We start from the raw sequence: 26930 nt of genomic DNA on the forward strand, positions 1-26930 counted from the left end.
AGTTCCATTTCTATGGGATGTTTTTTCTCAGCACTCATTCGATGATTTGAAGAAAGCATTGACCTCTGCTCCTTTACTAAGTCCACTTTATTATAGCAGGGATTTCCTCTTATATCTCGATGTGGCAGAATCAACCATTGGTATGGTTCTGGTTCACGAATATGATGCTCTCCATGAGAACATGATTTATTATTTGAGTTGAGGCTTTATAGGTCCTAGATTACAATACTCTCCTATAGATAAATTATCTTTGGCAGCTGTTCATGTTGTCCAGCGAATTCAACACTATATTATGCTTAGAAAAACTTTTGTCTTAGCAATTTTCAACCCATTTCATTTTGTTCTTAGTAGGCAAGTGATTGGGGGACAATGTAAGAGATGGATTTTTATTTTACAATAATTTAATCTCGAGTTACTATTAGCCAAATATAAGAAATCTTTAGTATTTGAGAAATTAATCTCAGAGTTGCCTTGTAGATAAGAAATGGTTTATGAGGAATCATTCCCTTATGTAAATATTTTCCTTATTTCTTGACAAGATCCTTGGTATGGAGATATTGTAATATATATTTAGACTTTGAAGTTTCCCCTCACATTTTCAAAGGACGAGCGAAGAAAATTGTGTCAGTTAGCTAAAATTTATGTTATTATCGGTGACACTTTATATCGTCTCGAGGTTTATTCCATCCTTAGATGTTACTTAACTTTAGAAGAAGTCGAGTGACTGTTGAATGATTGCCACAATGGAGCCTTTAGTGGTCATTTATTTGGGCTTGCTACAACCCAAAAAATCTTGCATGCAGGTTATTTTTGGCCTTCGATTTTCAATTATTGTATTGAAGTGATAAAAAAATGCCACCCTTATCAGGTTTATACTTGGAAAATGCTCACTCATCCAACTTTTCTCTTTCCTTTTATTACCATCGGTCTATTCCTTGTAACCCACCTTTGACAAAGGGTCGTAATTATATTATTATAGAATTTGACTACTTTACTAAGTGGGACGAAGCTATGCTCACTTTTGTGAATGATGGTGAAACAACAACCCTGTTTATATTCAACCAAGTCATTTCATGGTTTGGTATTCCAAAGGAGATTTTAGCTATCCATGGTAGTCATTTCCTGAACAAGATGATGGTTGATTTGGCTCTCTAGATAGGTTCTCCAATGGAGCACTCATCTCCTTACTATCCTCAGGACAATGCTCAGGTGGAAGCCATGAATAAATCCCTAAAAGTTATCCTACAAAGGACAATTAAGAAAGCTTGATCCAATTGGAATATCATGTTATATCCTACGCTTTGGGCATACTGGATGTTGGTTAAGACTGCTATGGGTTTCACTCCTTTTCAACTACTTTATGGTTTGGAATCGATCTTCCCTGTGGAATGTGAAATTACTTCTCTTAAATTAGTTGTAGAACATTTTCTAGACACTTCCAGTCTTGACGAATGCATTGTTTATTTTGAATGTATTGACCAGTAGCATCGAGATGTAGCCAAAACTAATACAACTCATAAAAATAGAGTAAAGATCCAATATGATAAGGTTGTGCATCCTAGGGATTTCTCCGAAGGTGATGTTGTCCCTTTCTATGACCAAGACAAACATACCTTAGGGGCAGGCAAGTTCAATCCCATGTGGTATGGTCCTTTTATCATTAAAAAGGTCTTGAAAAAAGGATCTTATGAATTGGTTTATTTTGTTGGAAATGAGCTGGCGGAACCCAGGAATGGGATCTATCTTAAAAAGTATTATGCATAGGCTTTTGCATAGCATTTTGTTCGTCTTGTAGTTATCGTATATATTTCTGCATATATGTCTATAGGTTTCATAGTGATATCGATATTTTCGATCTTCTTTGGCAGGTATCGATGGATGATCTTATCTATCTAGTGTTTTTTGATGGTGCTAGATGACATACCCATAATTTGGCTTCCGTGGCTTCGGTGATTTATTATCCATCTGGTCAGTTGTTAGCTTCAAGAGGCATATATTTTGGACATGCTTCAAACATTGTTGCTGAATATATTGTTCTTGTTAGGTTACTATCTGAAGCAATATATTTTGCTATTGTTTCATTAGTAGTATACTTGAATTCATAACTAGTGGTGTTTCAGTTAAACAACATATATCGTGTGAAAGATCCTTATTTATGTAGCTAATTTCTGAGAGTGCATTTATTACGAAGATAATTTAATTTTATAACATTTATTCATCTTCCACGATTGGAAAGTTCATTTGATGATTCCATAGCTAATCAAGAATTATATTGTCATATTAATCATTCATCACATTAAAATAAAAAGCAATAAAAAATCATATTTATATACAGCCGTCACATCATGAAACTGTTCGTATATAGATAGAAGTATATGTTCAAAATATTATACAAAATTAGGACAAAATGTCCTACAAAATTAAGGCTTAAGCCAAATCATTTCTATCAAAAATATCGGGCCATCTCTAATCTATATATGTGGGCCCTTCCATTGATGTCCATCTCGAAAGAAAATGATGGAAGTTGACACTCATCAGAAGAGCCGCACCGAGTCTCCTTGTACTCCTACCACGCATCTCTACATTGCCTCTAGAAAATCCTCCACTGCTTCCATAGGTACTTGGTGAGTCAGATGCTCGAAGTTCCTCTCTACAACATGGAGAACTCTTTCAGTCTCAGTAATGGAACCCTACACATCTCTTCCACACCGCCTATTCCTAGGTAGACCCTCTAGTCTTACCGGTCCCACATTTATATCATGATCAAATAATTTTGTAAGAATTTTTGTCTCATCAAAAAGAATTTCAATTCATACTTTTGAAATCCAAAAAATGAAATAACATAAAAAAACTTATTTTTTTTTTACTAAGGCACCCCATGCAATGCCATGTGGAAGCACTAGATCTGGATCCACTCTGAATTCCATACCTGTATAGGGGTATTCCTTGATGGAAATTAATTTTTCTTCCCACCAAAGGAAAAAATCATTATCAAATGTCGTTCTAGGGACCTCACTACCCCCTACTCTCTTCATTAAGTCAACCCATCTACCTATCCATGGATCTCCTGCGTTGCTAATGGTGGAAATCACTTTGGGTCAAAGTCCTGGTAATCTCTCAAAGAATAAACTACAAATAATAGTACCATACCCAAAAAAATTTGTATTATTATTCTTGATGGAAGTAAGTTGTTTTTCCATGTTCATTACAAGGGTTGTGCACTAGTCAAAAACTATGGTAAGGGAATCCAATACTAAGCTCATTGTAGCATGAGAATCTTGGTGGAATGAGTTTGATCCATCTACACTAACAATGGTAAAAGGGAGAATCCTTAGCGGTAGAATATCCACATCCTTGATTGGGATCTGTGTCCCTACCTTCTCGGGGTTTCCAGGGAAATAAATATGAATGTAATCATCCAGAATAAGGCTTCCTCAAGCCTTCTCTTACATGTCTTTGTTATAGACAATTTTGTGCCTTGCAGCATCAGGCATGAATTATCCATAATCCAAGGGATCCAAAGTCCCTAAACATGATGTTCCTACCCCTAGAGGAACAAGGTCAGCAAACCAACAGCTCTCAGATCAGTTCTCCACCTGAAAACACTCAAAAACAAGCAATCCTGAAATCAAAGCAGGTGCTCCACTAGGCTTCTGCGCTGAAACTCAACTCTTCCATGGTGTACCTGCGTTGCAAAGCAGGTAGAACAAAGGCCACCTGCGCTGAGTGAGATGGGACAAGTGGCACACTGAGTCATTGCTCTGGAATCTTCCAAAAATGACACTTGGATCAGGGATTTCGCCTTGTGATGAGTCAGAGGCTCTGTTTCTCCAAGTGGAAGCAAGGTTCTCCAAGTGGACTCAAGAACTGAAGATCAACTGAAGAGAGAGAGGACATAAGGCAGCTACACATCAGTTGCAAGCTGACTCATCCTTTCTCAATTCATCTATATATTGAGCTCTCTCCTATGAGCTCAGGAGGCTGGAATTTTGTGCAAAGTAATGATATGCTGTTGGTTTCACTATAGAACTATTGGGTGATTGCTTGAAGGAGGTGAAGAGGAGAAATTCTTTCTGCTGGGAGGTGTTGCTGGATTGGGGCCTTCAATGGTTGTAACCTTCTCAGAACTTTACTTCTTCCATTAATAAAAGCTATTGAGGTTCTTCTATATGCATTTGTTTCAATGATGTATTGTGATGATTGTATATTTGATTTATGCTAATCCTTGAATCAGTTATGAATGCATGTTTCTTGTAGTTTCCTTCTTTGTTATTTTGCAGGATCTCATTATAGCTGGGCCAGCAAAAGAGCAAAGAGCTAGGAGCAAGCAGCAAAGAGAAGAGATTGGAGCAAATATTAAGCTCAAGGCAACGGTTAGTGCATTTCTTCATTCTCTCTTGCTTTCATAAAGAAGTAAACCTTAAGTAGTTTTGTTTACAGTTGTTGCTGAGGCAATATCACCCTTAGAGTGGGATAGGGTCATCCGAATCGGATACTTTTCCCTACAACAAACTGGCGACTCCACTGGGGATCGTATCTATTTGATTGTTTGTAGTATTTTGCTATTCATTTCCTGAACAAAAGAGTACCAAATCGAAAAGCTTTTGACTATATCAAAAGCGAAGTAGAGGGCAGCTACTCTAGCTCATTTCTGAGCATGTTCATGATGTGAAGAGCTGATCTACAAGGATCCTTGTAAGCTCTTAGTGATAGCTTTTCATCCTCCTTGTCATCCCTTAGTGTGTACTTGACTGATAGCTTCTGATTTGAGCAAAAACTGTGAATTTTTGAGAAAATTGTGACCCGGAAACTGAGAAAACGCAACTTTCGTTTTCCAAAGCAGGTAGTACACAGGCTACCTGCTTTGCAACGCAGGTCCCGAAGGGGCTACCTGTGCTGAGAGCCAGACTGGCTGTGCAGCACCTGCGTTGGCCCAATTTTGCCTTGTGCAGTTGGGGTTTCCTCCCTTTTTCTTGCCTTTTTCACTATAGATTTTGCAGCCAGTTACCAGTCTTGTACCTATTCTGAAACCAACCTTACTTGCCATCATTCCGCCTCTGTTATATAACGAAATTGTACTTGTTCTTTTGTATTTCTTACCTCATTTACAATTTCCCATAACGAAAGTGAACTAGTCTTGCTTTGGCCTCTTAGATCTGAACCTGCGTTAGGCATTTTGCTGGTCTAAAGAGTTAGCTTGTTTGTTGTCCATAGCTGATTAGTCTTTTTACTTTCGTCATTATGGTTTGATTTCATGTATTTCTAGTGATTAAACAAGTAAATCTTAAGGTGTCTTTTGATTTTGGACAAGCTTGTTTGTTTTCGCTTTAAATCGAAATCAAAGTTAAATAACAACTTTCTTTTTGTAATACATCAACATTAAGAAAGGGAAAAGAAAATACATGCATTGTGCATTTTGCATTTGAAAAAGTTTGCATGATGATTTAGGAGAAAGTGCATTAGTTTGTGCTGTATGAACTGTGTGAAAAGATATGCCTTTCTTCTCCCTCAGTAGTTAAGATTTTCATCAGTCAAGAAGATTTGAAAAAGCTTGCTTCTCATCTTAGGCTGCATTTAGGAATTTGTCATATACATCTCGTGGTGAACCTTGAAAGGCAAACTTTAAAAAGATCAACTTAAAATATACTGAATGAACCTAACAACGCATTGAAACATAACGCAAACATATAGAGGTCTAAGCTAGAGACGTGTTCTGGCGTCGTTAAACGTAGTGACTGTCGATCTCGAAGAAGGTGGGTGATTCCTCCTAAGAGTCGGTGGCACTAATACGGACTTGTGCTCCCACGTACCGTCGAGTATATATTGGGAGACCCCTATAGGCATATATCCTTTATCCTTAGGAAGCCGTGTCGGCCGCCCTACTGATCGCAATGCAGTGAACACAGCATTCACGAAGATTGACCACACGTACCGTAAAACGTATTCCGTGGTTTTGCGAAAGGTTTGGCATACCCTCTGCCTAGATTTCCAGAGCAGTTTCTTTTGGCCTTTTTCAAACTCTATAACTAAAAATGTCCAACCGAGCATTTGTCACTTCGGGCTCGTTAATACATCGAAGGAGACTAGAGTCATCTTTAGCTTTTTCTCGACTCTTAAAACATGAAAAAGCAAAGTTATGTCTAAAAGCGTCTAATAAAATTCATTCAAATCGGAAACACAAATTTTCCCCTTTATATTTTAGTTGATCGAGTAATCCACAATCGTGGAAGAAAGTCAATTGAATATCCGTCGTTCGCGGAGGCTTGCGAGTCAACCGTCTTTGTCTCCGGAGTCGAAAACAGTCCAGGCAAAGCGAGCTCGTCGAACCAGTTCAAAATCTCCTTTAAAAGTTAGAACAAGTGTTCCAACAACATCTGAGATTCTGGTTACTCCAAACATTTCCGGAAACCCTGCCTCTATAGAAGAAGTTCAACCGCCACAGAAGGAAAGTAATACTGATCGTAGTCTGGGGGCAAATACTTGTATAACTGAACCAGTTCCATCGGTAAGCGGTCCAAAGAGTTTTGTTCCTCAAACATCTGTCGTTGTCGATACAACCCCTTCTTCGACACCGGAAATCTTTTACGGACCTGACGGTCTTCCTCTTCCACCTGGTCTGATTGCGATAGAAGAAATTATAGAGGAACCGCAAGTATCCACTCCAACTCATTTTGGAGTAGGGGTCACTCTATTTCCTGCTACAACAGAAGTTTGTCCATCACCAGTGGAAGTTCCTGTAGAATCACTAGGCAATCAATTGGATAGACTAGATATGTCTGAACAACCCTCGACATCTAGGACTGTGTCGTCTGACACAGCAGCAGCAGAACCTCCTGCTGCTACTCCAACGATGTTCGCTGGTATACCATATGTCCCGGAAAATTGTCAACAACAAGCCGGAGTCCAATCAGGGACGACAATATGGTTAGTTCCTATTTCTTCATCCGGATTATCATCTGGTACTTCTTATGTTGAAACTCAACAAATTGATCCAATGTGTCTTCAAAGGCCAATTTACCCTTTAAGTACTGGATTTCCACCATGTGGAGGGCAGTATGCTCTTTCATTGTTCCCTCCTAGAGAACAACCATATGAGAGTTTACAACAAGGATCAGGTCAAACTGGAATTACATCCAGCGGTCGGGTACCAATGCTGCCTCAACAATCAGGAGTTGCATATTCAATGCAACCAGTACACCCTGTGTCGAATATTCCCACCACACCTGCTATGGCGAAAGCGTCGCAAGTACAAGCGCTACCTGTTGTAATACAACAACCTCTTGTCTCAGCGGCTCAATCACAATCTCAGGGTAGTGCCTCCTTATCTGGAGTGACTCAGGCTCAAACAAGTACTGTGACTCCTCATCTTGGTCAATCATCCAGTATTGGTCAACAGCAAATGGTCCAACAACCAGAGCTGGTTCAATCTCAACAACCACCATTCCAGCAATCATATCAAGGACCTGAGCAACAAGTCTTTGTGAGTAATGGGCAACCATGCTATAATGGTTATGCCCATCAACTTTGTCAAAGTTGTCAGCATTATGCTGGTCTGCAAAGACCCATTGCTCAGGCGATACCATCTTATCCTGGATATGCTTCGCCTAACCTGAACCAACAGGTGCCCTTTGTAGCAACTCTAGAATTGCCAGATCTAAACCGGCTGACGAATGATCCAATTGCTTATGCCCCTCGGTGGCCAGCGATTCCGCATAAACTTCCATCGGACATTCCTAAATTCAATGGAAATCCAGGTGAAGACCCGTCGAATCACGTCATGACTTTTCATCTATGGTGTTCATCGAACACTCTAAATGATGATTCGATAAGACTTCGCCTCTTCCAGAGGACATTGACAGGTCCAGCGGCTAAATGGTACATTGAATTGCCAAGAGCCTCTTTCGACAATTTCAGCTCCTTAGCCACGACTTTCTTAACCCATTTTCAATTACCGATAAGGTATGAAACGGGGACAGAACTCCTTACCAACTTCAAACAGACAACGGCCACTCACATATCTGATCATATACATGAGTGGCGATGTCGTCGTAGGATGGTGAAAACTTACGTTCCCGATCAGCTGTTAGCTGAATGGTTTATAAAGTCGTTACTTCCGGCTATAACGGAAGATGTGGCCAAGGGAGGAGTCGTAACAGAGGAGCAAGTCATTGCTCGTGCTCAATACTTAGACTTAGTATATACTCAGTCCGGCACGCTCTACGACAAAATACCTGATGCCCCTAGACCTGAATTTTCAATTCCTCCCCATCCTAAATCGAATACTGACTCTCACGCCAGCAATGGCGTGACTAGCAAACGCAAAATTTCTAGTCAAAATGCAAATGAGGAACTTCTTGCCTCAGAAGTAAATGCCATGTCGACCGACAAGGGCAAACAACTGAAGCAACCAGGGGGCAAGAAGAAAAAGAAAAGGAAAAGGAAACCCCCGACAGGGTGTCATATATGCGATGAGGATCATTGGACGAAAGATTGTCCACATATAGCTGAAGTTAAGAAACTCTTCAAGAGTTCGAAAACCCCAGTAGTATTGACTGATCCGTTTCCTAACCCAGGTCAAAATCTGGTTGCTAATCGAAATGATTCCCGATCCCAAGTGCTTATGTTGTCTACCTCAAAGCAGCAGAATAATGCTTTGACAAGGAATAAAGATTACAGGAATCCAAAGCAGTTGAACAACAAGGCAAATAAACAACCTAGTAGTTCAACAACAACTTTGACCAAAGTCGTGCCACCCATCATTCCTGAACCAATGATAAAGTCGCCAAAGGGAGTAGTACACAAATCTACATTTAATCCTCATGAAAAAATAACACAGGATTATAATATAATAGAGGACCTGGCTCAATCGTCGTCCGCTATGTCGACGCCTGAGGTAGCGCAAAATTGCACCTCCCAAGAGCAAGCTTTATTATCAGCTATAGGTGGGATTGGCCCAATGGATTCCAATCTTGTGGCCTTTGATCATAAAGGATATGACCCTCAGTTACCAGCTCAACAAGCTTTCCTTATTCAAGTGAAAGCCCTCAACAAAACTGTTCATCGAACAATTATTGATGAGGGGGCGTCTACATGTCTTATGTCGATGAGTTGCTGGAAAAATTTAGGCTCACCACCCTTGTCGAAATCGTCAACGACGTTAAAAGCATTTGATGGACGATCATACACTCCATACGGGATTTTAAATAACTTGCAAGTTGAACTGGGGGGCAAAACAGTAGAAGTTAATGTTGAAGTAATCGACGGAAACCTCGATTACAACATCCTACTGGGAAGGCCTTGGATATATGCCATGGCTACAGTTGTGTCGACCTACTTCAGGAGGATTGTATTTCCTTTTCAAGGAAAAATTACAATCGTCGACCAAAAAACATTTCTCCCCAATAGTTCTCAAGTTACGGGAAGCAGCACAATGATCCATGAGAGCAATCAATCGCTCCAAAATATTGGAGTAGGTCTCCTAAAAGACCCAGCCTTAATGGGTACTTTTGCCCTACCGCTGGCAAGTAATCTGGCAGAAGTAGCCCCAGTGGAAACCTACAATGTGAAATCTTCTATATCTAACGGATTCAGAAGATTCCTAAATATTTTTTCAGCATGGATCATCGCCCTAATGGAAATACTGTAAACGCAGTGGGCCCCGAGGACGGTTCTTATCTCGTGTCAACCTCGTTAAAAAATGAAACAAGGAGTCATGAGGATAGTTCTTGTACTATGTCAACCTCATTAAAAAATGAAACAAATCCCCTTTTCAAAATTCAAAGGTAAACCTTCATTCCAACCACCAAGTTGAATGCAATGAAGCTTGGGGGGCACCCTCCTTTGACATGCGTTATTATGATGCTAGGGGCATGCAAAATAATCGAGCAGTTTTAGCACACAGTTCATGCTCGTTAAAAAATAAACGCGAGATCCGAGCAGTTTTAGTGTCATAGTTCATGCTCGTTAAAAAATAAACATAAGCTTTTGATCAAGTTTAAGCTCGTTAAAAAATGAACTGCCCGGTAAATAACCATTTAAAGAATGTAACCTTTGACAGCCATATAAAAGCCTTGGTCGTTTTTTGCTGCAGCCATCACCTCCACCGTTCATTTGGCCAATCGTTCATCTCCATATGATTGTTTACCCATTTTGAGGAACAGCTGCGAAGAGTGATTTCACTTAGCCATCCTTGTGACACTGCCGTGATTGGAAAATTCCAACCTGTACCTGGAATCTGCTGCTATCCATGTTTATCACTCGTTCCTCAAAAGACGAGTCTTCTTTGAGCTCTTTTCTCCTGACTCGTAAAATATGAAAAGTTTGCCGAGTTTTGGCCTTCCAGCTCGTTAAACGACCAGAAGAGCTATCCCTCCTCTAGATTTTAATCTTTTTGGACCTGAGGGATTATTGCACAAAAAGATCGAGTGCTTGTTTTGTTCGGCTCGTTAAAGCAATCGAAAATTCATCCCTTCTGTATCGTTTTATACTTTTTCGGACTGAAGGGATTAGATGACGAAAAAGGAATTCCGGAGTTGACTTTATGTACCTTTTCAGACTCTCTAAAAATGAAAAGGACCGAGTTTTCCTTGTCGTTAGACTCGTTAAAATGATTAAATAGCGACAAACTTGTCTTTAGACGAGAGCGAGTTTCCCTATCGCTAGGCTCGTTAAAACATAGCGATGGGCTTGCCCGAAGGGCAGGTTATAGAACAAGCATATGTTATCCTCCTCAAGCTTGACAAAAATAAAGAGGTACTGGTCAGCAATGACTGGGGAAAAATTGGGAGAACCTCACAGCTTTAATGGTAGCAAGTCGCTCTTGAACATGACACTTTGTCCTCCGTATCACATCGGGTTGGGTTGTTTCATTCACCGTTCTCATCACCATGGTCCTCGCCACACCATCCACATTTGGGGTAATGCTACCGATCCATCACATCAGTGTCGTTATATGTTCAAGAGATGTTGTTCTGCAAAGAGGCAACCGTGTCCCATCCACTGCCATACATTGTCCTTCATCCATTTCATGACTGCCACCCTGAATCATACATCACAGTTTGTTTTCACCTCATCACAATCACTAGCTCCGTTCCGTGTCAATGATGTGGGATTCATTAAGGCCCTCCTTTGACGGATCGCTCCTTGTCGACATCAGCTCATTATCCAAGGAGTTGATCTAGGAACAACCCCTTCAGTACTTTGAAGCTTGCATGCCTCAATGGCAAGTTTCTCACTCCCGGCGACAGGTATACATCAATGACCTTCGACCAGAAGATTTTGCATGGTGGTCGACGCCAAGTCCTTTATTCCCACCATGTGAATTGTACTGCTGTACCTTGAGGGTCATCATCCTTATCGGTGATTCCTCTCGCGTTTGTTAACGGTTTAAATCATTGACCGGTAATCAAGCGATGTCTTTCCATGTTTGACTTCAAGAAATTCTCACATGGATCGACTTGTACATCGAGTGAAGATCGGAAAAGATTGAAGACCCCGGATCTAGTTTCATCCATACAGGCTGCGATATATATTCAGGATATAAAGACATTTGATGTGTACATCATTGCAGCAGATGATCATCCTTCTCAAAGGATGATAATTTCAGCAGAGAATTATCAGTCTACCATCAGACAATCGTCTGTTCTATGTACCAAAATGAATTTATAAAGCTGAGCATGGGAATGCCCGCCTCAGCTAGATCACGAAAAAATATGAAAAATAATGTATTGTATTGTATCTTATTACAGGACACTTCTCAGCAGATTGAATGAACTTCGGATCCTCCTAATAAAGCATTTCACCCGATAAACGACCTCATACTTTAGGGGGCATCTGTTATAGACAATTTTGTGCCTTGCAGCATCAGGCATGAATTGTCAATAATCCAAGGGATCCAAAGTCCCTAAACATGATGTTCCTACCCCTAGAGGAACAAGGTCAGCAAACCAACAGCTCTCAGATCAGTTCTCCACCTGAAAACACTCAAAAACAAGCAATCCTGAAATCAAAGCAGGTGCTCCACTAGGCTTCTGCGCTGAAACTCAACTCCTCCATGGTGTACCTGCGTTGTAAAGCAGGTAGAACAAAGGCCACCTGCGCTGAGAGAGATGGGACAAGTGGCACACTGAGTCATTGCTCTGGAATCTTACAAAAATGACACTTGGATCAGGGATTTCGCCTTGTGATGAGTCAGAGGCTCTGTTTCTCCAAGTGGAAGCAAGGTTCTCCAAGTGGACTCAAGAACTGAAGATCAACTGAAGAGAGAGAGGACACAAGCCAGCTACACATCAGTTGCAAGCTGACTCATCCTTTCTCAATTCATCTATATATTGAGCTCTCTCCTATGAGCTCAGGAGGCTGGAATTTTGTGCAAAGTAATGATATGCTGTTGGTTTCACTATAGAACTATTGGGTGATTGCTTGAAGGAGGTGAAGAGGAGAAATTCTTTTTGCTGGGAGGTGTTGCTGGATTGGGGCCTTCAATGGTTGTAACCTTCTCAGAACTTTACTTCTTCCATTAATAAAAGCTATTGAGGTTCTTCTATATGCATTTGTTTCAATGATGTATTGTGATGATTGTATATTCGATTTATGCTAATCCTTGAATCAGTTATGAATGCATGTTTCTTGTAGTTTCCTTCTTTGTTATTTTGCAGGATCTCATTATAGCTGGGCCAACAAAAGAGCAAAGAGCTAGGAGCAAGTAGCAAAGAGAAGAGATTGGAGCAAATATTAAGCGCAAGGCAACAGTTAGTGCATTTCTTCATTCTCTCTTGCTTTCATAAAGAAGTAAACCTTAAGTAGTTTTGTTTACAGTTGTTGCTGAGGTACTATCACCCTTAGAGTGGGATAGGGTCATCCGAATCGGATACTTTTCCCTACAACAGTCTTTCCTCTCCAAGAAAGTCCAGTAATGAATTATATGTCTTCTACTTGAATACACAGGGGCATATGATTAATCAGGAATGGATATTCTTCTGGACCCCAGTAGTTGACAAGAATTTCCAACAATCCACATTATTTCACTGCATTTAGTGCTAATGGATAATTCATAACTTCATTATCTATTGTACTATGTTGTCTTTCCCTCCAAGTAATTGTCATCCTGTAGTTTCAATTAGTTTGATCCATTAACATCTTTGACTCCATGTACGCGGATTCGCTTCATACACAATCACGTATAGGGCTTCCAAATACGCTACTTTGATATACCCAACCTGTGTACGCGTAGAGTAAAAAACCAAAAATAAATTTCTTACAGTAAAATTATTGAAAAAATACTTGAAATGCACGAAATTTCATTGAGAAATCGAATTAGGAGATTACCTAAAAGATTGACAGTTGTTTTGGCTAGGAAATTTGGTGGATTGTGATTGTGAGGTTTTACTCCAAAGATCTTGCAGTCAATTGTCTAAGATAGAAATGAGGCTTGTTAAGTCAAAAGGTATATTTATAAGTTGTAATTTCGAAAACTTTAAAAAACCCATTTTTACAAAGTTTATGTTTTATTTTCATAAACTTTGTGACCTTTTGGCTTTGAGTGCTGGGATAGGTTGTTTTTTAGGTTAAATTGGAGACTTTGAGATGTTTCTTACCACTTTGATTCCATGATCGTTGACCCATCATAGCAGGTACCATTTTTGTCACTGGCATATAGGTTAGAGAAGATTAGTTTTTCTATTGCATTATGAATTCTAGCCTCCATACTATGATATATTACCATAGGGTCGACCCCGTTGTGTTATAATTCTTAAACCATTTTCACTCTCCAACTTCTAAAATCATTACATGATGGTAGAGCCATCCTTTACATGGGGTTCCTAGTTAGATCCCCGATAGCATATCTTTCCCATGCTGCAAAGATTGAGTAGGCTCGAGAGTCTACTTTATTCCTACCATGACTTTTGTGATGAAGCTTCATTCTCTTTCTTTTTCACTATCTTTCTGGCTTTATAACCTAGAGGCTCTCGTGCATTGAGTTGTACTGCTACATTGCATGTTGACTAATTGTACCTTTTGTGCTCAAGCCAAATTCCCTTGGACTTGTGTATAAGCCACTTTTTGACCATGTATTTATGCAAAATCAACCTTGCAATAACTTAGCCTCTACAACTTGACACCTTATGCCCATGGAAATAACATTCCTTTGAGTGCCATTGACCAATTTTGTCACCTCGCATTGAGCATAGGAATGTTCCACTCCTAGGAACTGGCGCATATGTATTTGGACACTTATTATTTCCACTATACCATAGCCATTCTTTTATTCTTTTTTAGGCTTTTTAAATATGAAAAAGATGAAACAGTTATATATTCCAAAAAAAGAACAGGAACAAGACTTTATTTCCATAATTGATGGTAATGAGAGTAAGTTGTATCACCCTTGAACAAAGCACTCAAAGCAAGTCTCTCCTTTATTAGGATGGGCTTTAGTTTGACTTAGGAGAGACATAACCTTGTAATTGAGTCAGTATTCCTTTGGTTGGTTCTCTCTTCCAATCATATGGAGAGTTTTTTAAGCCTCCTACATGACAAACTTATAAAAAGTTATCATATCCTGCAATAAAATCACATTTGAGTCATGGTTTTGTTTAAGGGAAGTAAATCTGTGTCGACCTTTCTACGATGTCTCTTGACTCATTTTCATTCGACCATACCCAGTCTGTCAGAGTTATGTTCAGTCTCGCATCATATATTTCGTCCTTTGCTTGTGCTAGTTACAAAGGTCTCCATTGACTTCTTGCCAGTGGGTTTTCTCTTATCGACTTCGAAAATTTCTCTTAGAGTAGGCCTAGAGTCACACCCTAGCCCTATTTCCATCATTGATAAGTGACCTTCTACTCAACATTGATCAGTATCATGGGTCTTTGACTGAATGGTTTCCCTTGAGTTTGGTGTCATCTTACATTATCACACATTGGGATTCGTGTATTACCTTTTCTTCCATTTGAAACTATTGGTGGATTCTTCACCTCTATGTCATCTTTAATTATTGGCTGGTTTAGAGGATTTCTGTCATGCACTAGCCACATCTTGTGTACAACAGAAATGTGCTACGGTATGGTTACTTCATATTTCTTTGTTCGATTCCTGCCAAATTATTGGCCTATGGGTTACAATCATGTTGGATTGATGTGGGATTCCTTAATGCCTTCTTTCCATCAAATTGTTTCCAATCGATTCCAACTCATTACTCTGGGAATAAGGTCTAGAGTCATTTTTTAGTACCTTAGGGTTTACAGTCACTAGTGACAGACTCCTTCACTATCGATAGTGAGAATACATCAATGTCTCTTGATTGATAGATTCTCTCAAGTGTTTGAATTCAACTAATTTATTCACACTTTTTAGATTATATTGGGTACCCTCACCCTCATCATAATTATCAGTGAGTTGTCTCGTGTTTGTTAATGATATACATCAATGATCAATAATCAAATGATTTCTCACATGGTCGACTTCAGCTCATTTATTCCCATAGTGTAGAAATGTACCATGGCAGTCGGTGACAACCTTGGGTTGCATCAACATTTTTTGGTTCACTTGTGAGTTCCTCCAATTTTCTTGCGAGTGACACCATCCACGTTATATGTTTCAATTCATCACAACAACATTTTATATGTTGGCACCCAAGTTGCATGCAGTACCATTATTCCACTTTTTTACTTGGTGCTTTGAGGATTAGTTATGTGACATCAGTGATCAGATATCTCCTTGAGTCTCATTGATCAGTTCTTCTATATGTGATATTCTGAAATGACCTTGATATGTACTTTTGCAGCTATGATCAGATGATCCACTATGTATTTCTTAGATTCCTTTGTACTTTTATACATATCTGATTCGATATACACTTGATATGCAGACATGCTCTACTATCTCTAAGCATGGGTATGCCTGCCTCAGACATGAGCTTTCTTTTTGATCTCTTCCACTCGTTTGGCAGGCTGGAATCTGGTGATCCCCTCCCAAGTCCTAGAATGATTTTTTGATACACTTAATACATGTCAGACATCATGTACCCCTTTTGATCTCATATATTAGGGGGAATATGTTATAACATCATTTATCACCCTTGTATACTTGATGCTCTGAGTCATGGCCTTGGGAAACCATTTCCCTTCAGACTTAGTCCTTTTACTAAAAAACATTATTTTAAATTCCATACATGACTCTGCCCTTCAAAAATCATTTTCACACGTAGGTTCAGTTATACCCAACCCGCGTATATAATTTGAAATATAAAAAAGGTATTAAATCCCTATTTTATGGGTGGGGTTCACAAGTTACACTAGAACTCTATGTATAGGAGGTTGTGGCCTAACTGTATCCCAATTGAAAGAACTATTTTAGGGTGATATAAATACACCTCATGGGAAGGACTAAGGGGAGAGAAAAATAGGATATTGATATTATATCCAATTGGTCCCTGATCAAGTTTGATTTATCCCTATGCCTCCTGCAATCCCAGCTATAGGAAACCCTTGTGTCCTGATAGAGATCCCCACCTCCTTTATATGGCATCTATGTGTGTGCATTTGAAAGAGGATTGTCGAGGCTTCGGCTTGATGGATTCCGAGGAAGGTTTCACTTGGAGCTATCATCGAATCAGGTTGTATTCTTCCACATTCTTTGCAGACATTAATAAAGAATCTTTGTCTTATTCCTGATGTGATTATCTTTATGATTTAACTCATGTTATGATCTAATTATGTATGATCTCATATTATATATATATATATATATATATGATCTAGCATGCATATGTTGAACATGCTTGGAATTGCTGCTAGTATATATGCTTTTCCAGAATGAGTTGTAGGTTTTGAAGCATTGGAGGAAGCAGAGGTTTTGGACCCTATGGGAACATCCTCAAACGTAGGAGCTACGGGCACTATCTCTTCATCCCACTTTAGTATTTTAAGCATTCATACTGGTTTTTTGCTTTCTTGTTGTTGGTGTATGCCCTTCGATCTGTTGGGGTTCTCAACCCAAACACCAGGGTGTTTTATCCAATAACACTAAGTTAAGTCAAATTTCACACAGTAATGCACAATTTCTATAAGTAAAAATTATCAATTAGAAAGTTTATTTATTTTTCGTATATTTCATTTTTTTTTGCATAATATTCAATTCATTGTGGAAGTAGCTAAAATCATTCTTCATATTCAACAAATTGTTGTTCTTCCATATTTACATTTCCACTAACCCATTCTGAGATATCATCATTAACTTTCACTCTAAAAACAAAATGAGTGACAAGGAAGAAGAACGACTTTGTCATCCAAAAATAGCTTACTACGAAAGTATCCTAAATTTTTTAGAAACACTGTTTATTGAAACTCTAATAACAACAATACTAATATATAACCCACAAATGAAGTTACAAAATCCTACATTAAAGATAATTCCCACACTATTAAGCATCCCTACATTAGGCCTTTGTGTAACTTTTCCATTAATAATTTCTTTGTAGGAAATGCCATATTGTGACAGTACAACCACCATTGCATTGTAAAATATGGCCGAGTAAGGTGATGGGTGTATATTAATATTTTAAAGCTACTATTGAGATATACAAGGTAGTGGTTTGATAATGGAGTCTCATATGAACATTGGGAAAAAAAAATGTCTAGTTAATTGATAAAATTGCGTTATTGGAATAGAAGCACTGATTTCCATCATCATGAATAACATCACATGGGTTGATTACCCAAGGAATCACTATTCCAACGGATTACCCAATGAATGATTAAAGGGATAGGTAATAAAATAAAATAAATGCGAAGGGATCTAAAAAAAATTGAAACGGAATAAGAGAAATTAAATAGAATAAGGAGAATGAGAGTGACACTAATGGATGAGACTTTATTTGAATAGAAAAAATATACCTATAATTTTCTAATGAGTTTGATCATGTAGTCATAAAGTAATAGTCTATTTTAATTTATATTTATATATATTTTAATTATCTAATGTCAACTTCTCTTTCTTTAACTTTCCTACAATGTTGTTTTTGTCAATAATAAATAAATTGTAGTATGTACAATTAAATTTAATAAATTTAATTGGTAAAAATATCATTTTAGAGTTATTATTATCTATATGGAATTGCATTGTGTTATCTTAATTTTTTTTATGAACATCCCATGTTTGCAATGCAAGTATTCTGTTATTTTGTTGCATCTCTTGAATATTAATATATTTAGCAGTATTTTTCATAACAATATTATATATACACATAAAAAAATTAAATGAAATACGTTAACTTCACATTTAAATATATAATATTTAGAAGATAAATTTAAAATATTGGAATTCGAATAAATGAATTACAATAATTTTACATTAATTTACATTTAAATATATAATAGTCGGAAAATAACTTCAGAATATTGAAATCCAAAGAAATAATGTAGGAATTTAAAATTAACACTTTTGCAATAAAAATTTCCGATTTTAAAATCAAAACCTATATTTTAATATTTTAAAATTTACATCTTCATGATCAACATTTTTACTTTTGAAATCAACATTTACACTTACAGAATCAAAATTAAAATGCAGAATTTTGAAAACCAAATTTCAAAATTTCAATTTAAATTCTTAATTCCCGATTGTTGCCTACTTTCAAATTTAAGGAAATTGTAAATTTTTTTTGGTTTCAGTAATTTAAATGATAGATATAAGCTACTTCAATATAAGGGAGATAAGTTAGTTTTCTATTTTATTTAACATACGGTTCTTTAGTCATCATCACACTCGGGATTCTCTTCTCCAATTTCTATTAAAAGTTAACTCCCCAATGCATTACAAATATTATTATTATTAAGTTGTGAGTTGGATTTGATAAATATTGGACTCAACTACCCAATCATGTGATATTAAATGTTTTATTTAGATCTAACCTTCGATTTGATGTAAGAAAGGAATTTTCATATTTGTTGACCTTGTCATCTTAGAATAATTGTGTGAGGCATGTTTTATATTGTAGTGAATATAGGCAGCAGAAATGAAATTATACATATCTTACATGATATTTGTCATATTTTTTAGAATTAGGTAGGTATGTCACTATTATTTCTCCCATAATAAACATATGTCATACCTCTTTTGTGAACCCCACACCCTCAAGAGGACTAATTAGAAAGGATCATCCCTATAATGATATGATAACAAATTAAACAATAAAAATGTTTACTTATCACATAGCTTATATGTTCTCATCATTGAGTCCATCTACACACACCTATCTCATCATATGATTTTCTCATCATATGATTTGCCTCACTGATCCATTCCTAAAATAAAACATATATAGAATAGCCATATATTATTACATATTGTATATGGCATCCAAATGAAGCATGCAAGTAAGAAAAAGATCACAACATTTCATATCATACATCATGAAATATATATTGAAAATAATATTAAGCTTGTTTTATCATCAAAAAATACGTTATAGGAGTAAGACCCATGCTTTCTTATCACCTAGCTCAACACTTGCTATCTCGGAAATCTCACGAAATAATATATAGCACATACAAGTATGATGGGATTACTTTGAGTGTTTGTCCCAAATTCCTTTGTCCAATAATAGATGTATAAAAAGATGTAATTATTCCATAGATGGAACACATGTATCATTCCACCAATGTGACTATTTGACCTAGTTTGTTAAGGTGGTTTAGGTAAACGTGATTCAATCAATTTACTAGTGATTTTCAGGCTCTGGGTTTATGACAACCCATGGTTTTTACCATGGTATTCATATTTAATGTTGCCTACTTAAAGGCCAAAAACCTCCATGTTAACTTTTCCTTTTTGCCATTAGGATCGAAGCAACAATGTCTTTAGGCACCACCACTTCTCTTGGTTTGTTGATTATAACAAACTTGACTCAGGAAGATTAACTTGTTTGCAATCATTATTTATTGAAGTCCATATAAAAAACTTTCCATCGACATGATTACATGGGTAACTTTTCGTTGTATCTCCTAGTTATCAAAGACACCTTTTCATGTATATGGTTCATAAACTATGTCACGTGAGATCTCACATTTGCCTCCTTAAGCTAGGATGCCAATACACCTACCACCCTAGTGCCTATAAAAGTGGCTCATTCCATAGCTTGGTGACTACACATGTCACTACACTACATATATGCCTGATTAAATTCTTAAGGGTTAATTCATGCTCTTACGCAACATGTATGTCATAATATTAGGTCTTATAAATTCATGACGAAATGCATATGCCCTAGACGAAAACCCTTAGGGTGTTCACACATCATATGTTGATGAATCCATCAAAATTTAGCACAATTGACTCCATATTCATTATTTTATTTCTCTTGTCCATACCACACCTCTCTCTCACTATATATTTCCTAATCAATAGCTTGACCTAGATTTTCAATATAATTTATACTTTCCATCTCCATGCAATCGGTCCAACTCTTCATTTCCATCCATCACTTTCAAGCATTCTTGATTTCTAGACCACTTTCTACATTGTAAGATCTAGTGTGTTGTTCCCAATATTGTTAGTAACTTTTTTACCTTACTACAATTCTTCTGTAATTTCATCATAGGAATCCTTGACAATACCCTGGCTCTTCTGAGCATTTTCCATTTACTCAACTACCACTCTTTTCCATTTCTCCCCTTAAAATTGTTCCATCCATAATATATATTTTCAAGCTTCTATGGAAGCTGTGTATTCTTCATTTATTCTAGAGAGGGCTACCAGTTTTTGTAATCTAAGCATCCAAAATAATGTTGCGCCTGCAAAACAATATAAATAATTAATGGTGAAATTTCTAGTATTCATATCTCCAACCATATTTTCATTTGTATAACCTTCAAGAAAAACTTTATTATTATCAAAACATAAACAATAATTACTAGTACACTTGAGATACCTAAAGATCAACTTTATTGCTTGTCAATGTTGTTTGTCTAGATTTGCAAGGAATCTACTCACTACTCCCACTGAATGTGCAATATCTAGATGGGTACATTCCATAACATACATCAAGATACCAACCATTGAACCATAAGACATGTTACTCATTTCCTCCTTTTTGTCATTATAAGGGCACAAATCAACACCATGTTTGAAGTGTGATGCTAGGGGTGTACCAACTGGTCTGGCATCCTTCATATTCAACATATCTAACACATTGTCAATATATATTTCTTCTGAAAACCATAAAATTTTGTTATTTCTATCACTTATAATCCTCATGCCCAATATTTGTTGCATTAGACCTAAATGTTTCATCATAATTTCACTGGCCAAATATTTATTCAACCTATTAGTCATGTTATTATCATGTCCAATGATTATCATATAATATACATAAAATAGTAGTATAATATACCTTTGTTGGTAATACCTCTTGGTGTGCACACAATGATCAGCCCCTAGTCTTTTGAAGTTGTTGTAACTTACCCGATATTTTACATATCCTTGTTGAAAATAGAAAGAAAATAAAAAAAAAATATAAGATCTATAAAGAAAAAAGGGGATATAAAAAGAGAAAATAGAAAAAATGACAAAAAGAAAAATATTGAAAAAACTGAATAAATCCCAAGAAATATTGTGTGCTAGTTTAAATGCCACCCATTATGGTTAAATAGTTGTTTAATTAGTTTGAGATTAATTAAACGACTAATCTTAGTTTGTAACAAAGTTGAATTGACGTTGATGTTTTGATGTATATGTAATAAGTACACTTGTATTAATTGCAGGGGACGCACTTCAGATCGCCCCCCCCTGCGCCCCTCAGACATTTAACCACTTGAGGGGGGGGGTTCTGAAAACCCATGCAACATGTCCTCTCCTCATGTATTTCGGATGCCCCCTATAAACCACATACCATCTCACCCCACAAAAAAAAAAAGCCACCATCAATCAATCACTCTCCAGCCAAAAAAAAAGAAGAAGAAATCTAATAGCCATACCACCACTGCCAACTCCCCATCTCTCATTTGATGATTAGTTGAATGTTATCTACCCATTCAATTCCTCGACTGCTACCATAATAAATGACCCGCTCCCATAATGGGTATTTCGAAATGGTTAATCATCCCATTTTATAAATAAATACATTGTTTGCTACTGTTTCATTTTACACATTTTGTTTTCTAAAACTGCATATTAAAGTTCAATATTAAAGTTCTTCTTCAGAATTACAACAACCTTGTAAACTACCTAGCGGTCATAACCCTTACCTCGTATACCTTCAATATGTCTTCAAAAGAAAAAGCTAAAATGATAGAGGAAAACACAATGATACCCCCTATCATTAATTTAGATAGAATAGCCCTTACTAACCACGAATATAAAATTGTCGAAACCCTATGTGAGTTTGAATTATATGAACTCCACAATTGGGCTGAATAGAAATTCCTTGATGAAAAAGATGAATTGAGAATGTGGGACTCCTTCCTGTCTCAATTCATCCTTCCTCAGAACCATTTATTTCCTGAATTTGTAACCTAGTGCCATTTCATATACATCCCAAGAGAAAGAGCCATCATTTCTCAAAATAATGATGTTTGTTTTACCATATCCCCAGACTTGATACGCCAAATCCTTCAAATAAACCTTCAAACCCTTGACACCCCTTCTCTGTGGATTCCCTCATAAAAATCTATAAGAATCCCACCTTTCCTCATAGGGCTAATATTTTTTTAAGTACTCTTGCCTAAAAATGCAGAATTACCTAGAAAAAATCCTCCATAACCCTCTTCAATGTTCCCATAAATGACTAGATAGGTTATCTCAATAGTTTCTTGTCTATTAGGTCATCCAACCAATCATTGGGTTGATGAGATTATTTTAGGATTTCTGTTAGTTTTTTGAGTAGGTAAAAAACCTTCCATGATATTCAATTACAAAGAGTTTTTTTCTGAAGGAATACATGATCAGTTCTTAATGTTTTCAATAGAAGGATATCTCAAATATCCATCAGTTCTTGTATACCTTTTCTTATTACACCAAGCATATAAATTCTAGTTTCAATTACAGAAATTAGATGAGCAGGGTAATCCTCAATCTGTGATTCATTAGACTTCCTTGGTAAAGAAGAATACAAATGAATTTTTCTTGAGTGATTATACCCACTAACGTTTGTACATAGTCTCATGCTTGCTTAAGAATGATTTTGTTCGTAGGATTTTTGTTAAAATCAAGAGAATTCTCCATCTCAATGAGTAAAAAAATATTGGATATCGGTACTTGTACCAAAAATGCAGAGATGTCAAAGTATGTGGATGTGAGATTCCTCCATATAAATTGCCTAAGTTTGTACTAATTAGAATTTTTTCTCTAGAATATATTAGGCAAATGATGAAGATGGGTGAGATTCACTTTGTGCTAGCTAAGAAGAAATCTTAGTTTAAATGAAAAGCCCATATTGGACCCTTTATTTGCAATACTAGAGCAACAACAAAACAAGCCACCCTCCTTTTGAAACAAACGTAATTTAAATTAAGTTTTATGTGGTCTTATGATCCATTGGAGATTATTTCTAAGCTAAGGGTAGAACATAAAAATACTCCTTATGCACACACTCCTAGACTAGAGATTGAACATTACATCAACCAATATGAGTGGAAGGAGAATACATTGTAGGAAGCGGAGGAGCAAGTTTTCAATTCTACAAGTGAAAAAACTCCAACCCCACAGGAAAGACATGTTAAAAGGACAAGGGAAACTATTTCCTTTCTTGTTTCATAAATTCAACAGTCATAATTAATAATGTATAAAAAGAGGAAAACGAACCCTTTTGAAGAGACATCTCAAGAAGATAGTTCACAGGAACATGCCACATTAATTTTATCATGTCCTTATGATGCAACATTTCCAAGAGTTGAAGAAGTTTTCTCAAACTCTCTTATATCTTCAGTGACTCGGGATCCATTAGAATTAGTTTAGACATGATAGCTATCCCAGGCCACTACAGAAAAATGTATCTTTGCTAGGTAGAGGGAAATTAATAAGAAACATGAGGCACTCAAGGCCACTACTTATTTAGAATTCTAGTAGAAAACTTCATCTTCCTAGCGTATGCTTCTCTCGGCATTGGATACTCAAAACTGACAGTTTCAGATGGAACTTTTAGAGCGTAAAGTTATTTTTCTGAAAACTACAGCAGATTACAACAAATTTATTTTTTCCTTTGACGCTAAAAAATTCATCCTATTGACCAAATTGATCTGCACAAACAAGTTGGATAAATGATTTACTCCACCTTGACTAGTTCAGCCATGCCAGCATCCAAGTTGCAAGTTTCAATATATAATGTTCAATTCCAGTTAAATTTAGAAAATATGTCATCACTTGCCAAATATACTCAAATAAAATCCTTAGAAAATTTAGTAATTAAACCGAGATTTGATCCGAGTAACATTAGTGTTGCCGAGGAAATGATTAACAGGAAAATCTTGATATTCAAGCATTAAAAAAACAATTGAAACTCCAAACTATGGAAGATATTCAAACAAAAGAAGTTAGTGAGTTAGAAAAGGAAAAGGAGAAATATTCAAAGTTATTGTTTAAACATAATTTGTAGATTGAGAGGATGGAGTTTGAACTAGAAAGTCTACTGAAGGAAGAAGAACAACATGTAGATGTGGCAACAGTCATTCCTATAGAAACAACTTCTATTACAGGTACTTCAACAACTCATATTACAGGGACTTTTATTGTTGAAGCTATAGTAGTGGGAACATAGTCCACAGACTCAGTAAATGATTTAGCTAAACCAATGGGAGATTTTTCCAAAAAGGATCAAGAAATTGGAAATTTGAAGGCTCAACTCAACAATCTCCAAGACGAAAAGCTAAAAATTGATAATGTTTATTTAGCAAAGCTTCAAAAAACTCATAGACTAAATCAAAGGATAGAGACTCTAGAAAATGAGTTTGTTATTTCTCAAACCATTTCATAAGCCAAGGAAAACATCTGGATGGATATTCATGAGTGTATGACCAATTTGTGGCCTTCTACTAAAATTATTTTTGAATAGGAGGAACTATTGGAAAAATCAAAGGAAGTGATTGCAGAGGTAAAGAAAGACCTGGGTCAAAAACTAGGAGAGACTATAACACTAATTACAATTCGGAATTCAAAAGAAAAGCAAGAACTAGAAAAATATGAAATAGAGGACAAAACTGAAACTATCTTGGAAGTGAGAAGGATTCTCACTAAAATGAATCTTATGTTATAGCTTGAAAATAAATGTCATAATATAGAAGCCACCATTCATAATTTTCACAATAAGTTCAATATTCTACATCAAAAAGGACTTCTAGATTTAAGATGACAAATAGTCTAATTCCCCTTGAAGAATACTAGTGCAAGATGCATGCTATAGCTACAGACAAATCCGAAGTTGCTAACATTAAGGGGGCTATTACAGGAAAAGATTTCACGGAAGGTTTAAGTTTCGATTTATTGATTAACCATGAAATTAAACACTTGTTCATAGTAAAAACCACTTTTCAGAAATACATTGAAGTGGATGAAACATACAAAAAGTTAATCAAATATTCCATTCTAGATGAAGAAAGATGGTAAAAGATATGGCATCTCATTGACTGAGCACACAACAAATTTTGTAGTAGGAGACAATAAGGTTTCAGAAACAAGATTTATGTTTTTAGAAATGAAAGGATAGATGATCATCAGGTGAAACAAAATGACATCCTTTTTAGCCTAGTCATCACTAGGAGCCTCGAATTTAGTACCAAGAGGGCTAGGTAGTTTTATTTTCCTATTTTGTTGTCCAATTTTTATTAAACTGTTTTGAGATATTTGTAAATAAATCTTGATATTAAAATCAAGACACTTTTAGGAAATTTGTATAAATACTTTGTATATCAAAGTAAAAAGAGTTGAACCATTGTGATAGACTCTTGAGCAGACTTGTAATCATCTAAAGTTATTTTCTAAAAGTAATGTAAGGATTCTAGATTCATCTTGAAATAACTCATGTCCCTGTGAGTACTTCTATGTTATTATTTTTCACTTTGTTTCAATTTTCGTGTGTTTGAAATTAATGGGAATTTTGGATATGATAACATTGAATTTCAATTTATCTGAAATCCCATACAAAGTTTTTATCAATTACGAAGATTAGTTAATTAGAATTTATGTTTCAATTAACTCTACATCTTTAAATTTTCATTTCCCCTTAAGTTTAAATGTATTTTGTCTGGATGTAAAACTATTTTACACACTTCATCTGTATATGACTATGTTAAATAATCGGTTTGAAGATTTACCGAATCATATATTTTTCTAAAATTCAACCTTACACGTGTCTTCAAAGCTAAATTATGTCAGAGGTGGAGAGTCATCCCTTCTAATACATCATAAGTAATTATGAAACTGCACCTGCTTAACAGTTTAGAGAAGTGGTAATCCAAAAATTCAAAAAAAGTCTAAAGGGGTTGATTTGCAGTTAACTCTTCTTGTTTATCGATTAGAATCTTACGATATTCCTAAAACTCTTTCATAATCTCCAAAATCAGAAGTATAATTATGTTTAGAGTTACCTGAATTAAAACCTAGTGATTTCATTTCCTCTATAATTCATACATAACCATCTACATTTTCTAAACTTGAAGATAGGTTCTATGTTTATATTAATCCTTTATTTGAAAGTGAATTAAAATATGGTCCAAAAGTGCATCAGTTTGTTATACAAACACCACTAATAAAAACTTCTAGAAGTTCTACTCAATCATCTTCACCTCCTTCATCTCCCATAAGTACAACTTCATCCTCATCTTCTCTATCTCCTCAAAGTTCATCTACATACTTATTATCCTCACCTAACCAAATGATTGGTTTTCAACCTATCATGTAGGCTCGTTATGCAACATTAATCATTCCTGGAAAACTTAACGATT

Source organism: Pinus tabuliformis, chromosome X (assembly GCF_031772625.1).
Source record: "Pinus tabuliformis cultivar Carrire ecotype Pingquan chromosome X, CPIR1, whole genome shotgun sequence".
Lineage (NCBI taxonomy): Eukaryota > Viridiplantae > Streptophyta > Pinopsida > Pinales > Pinaceae > Pinus > Pinus tabuliformis.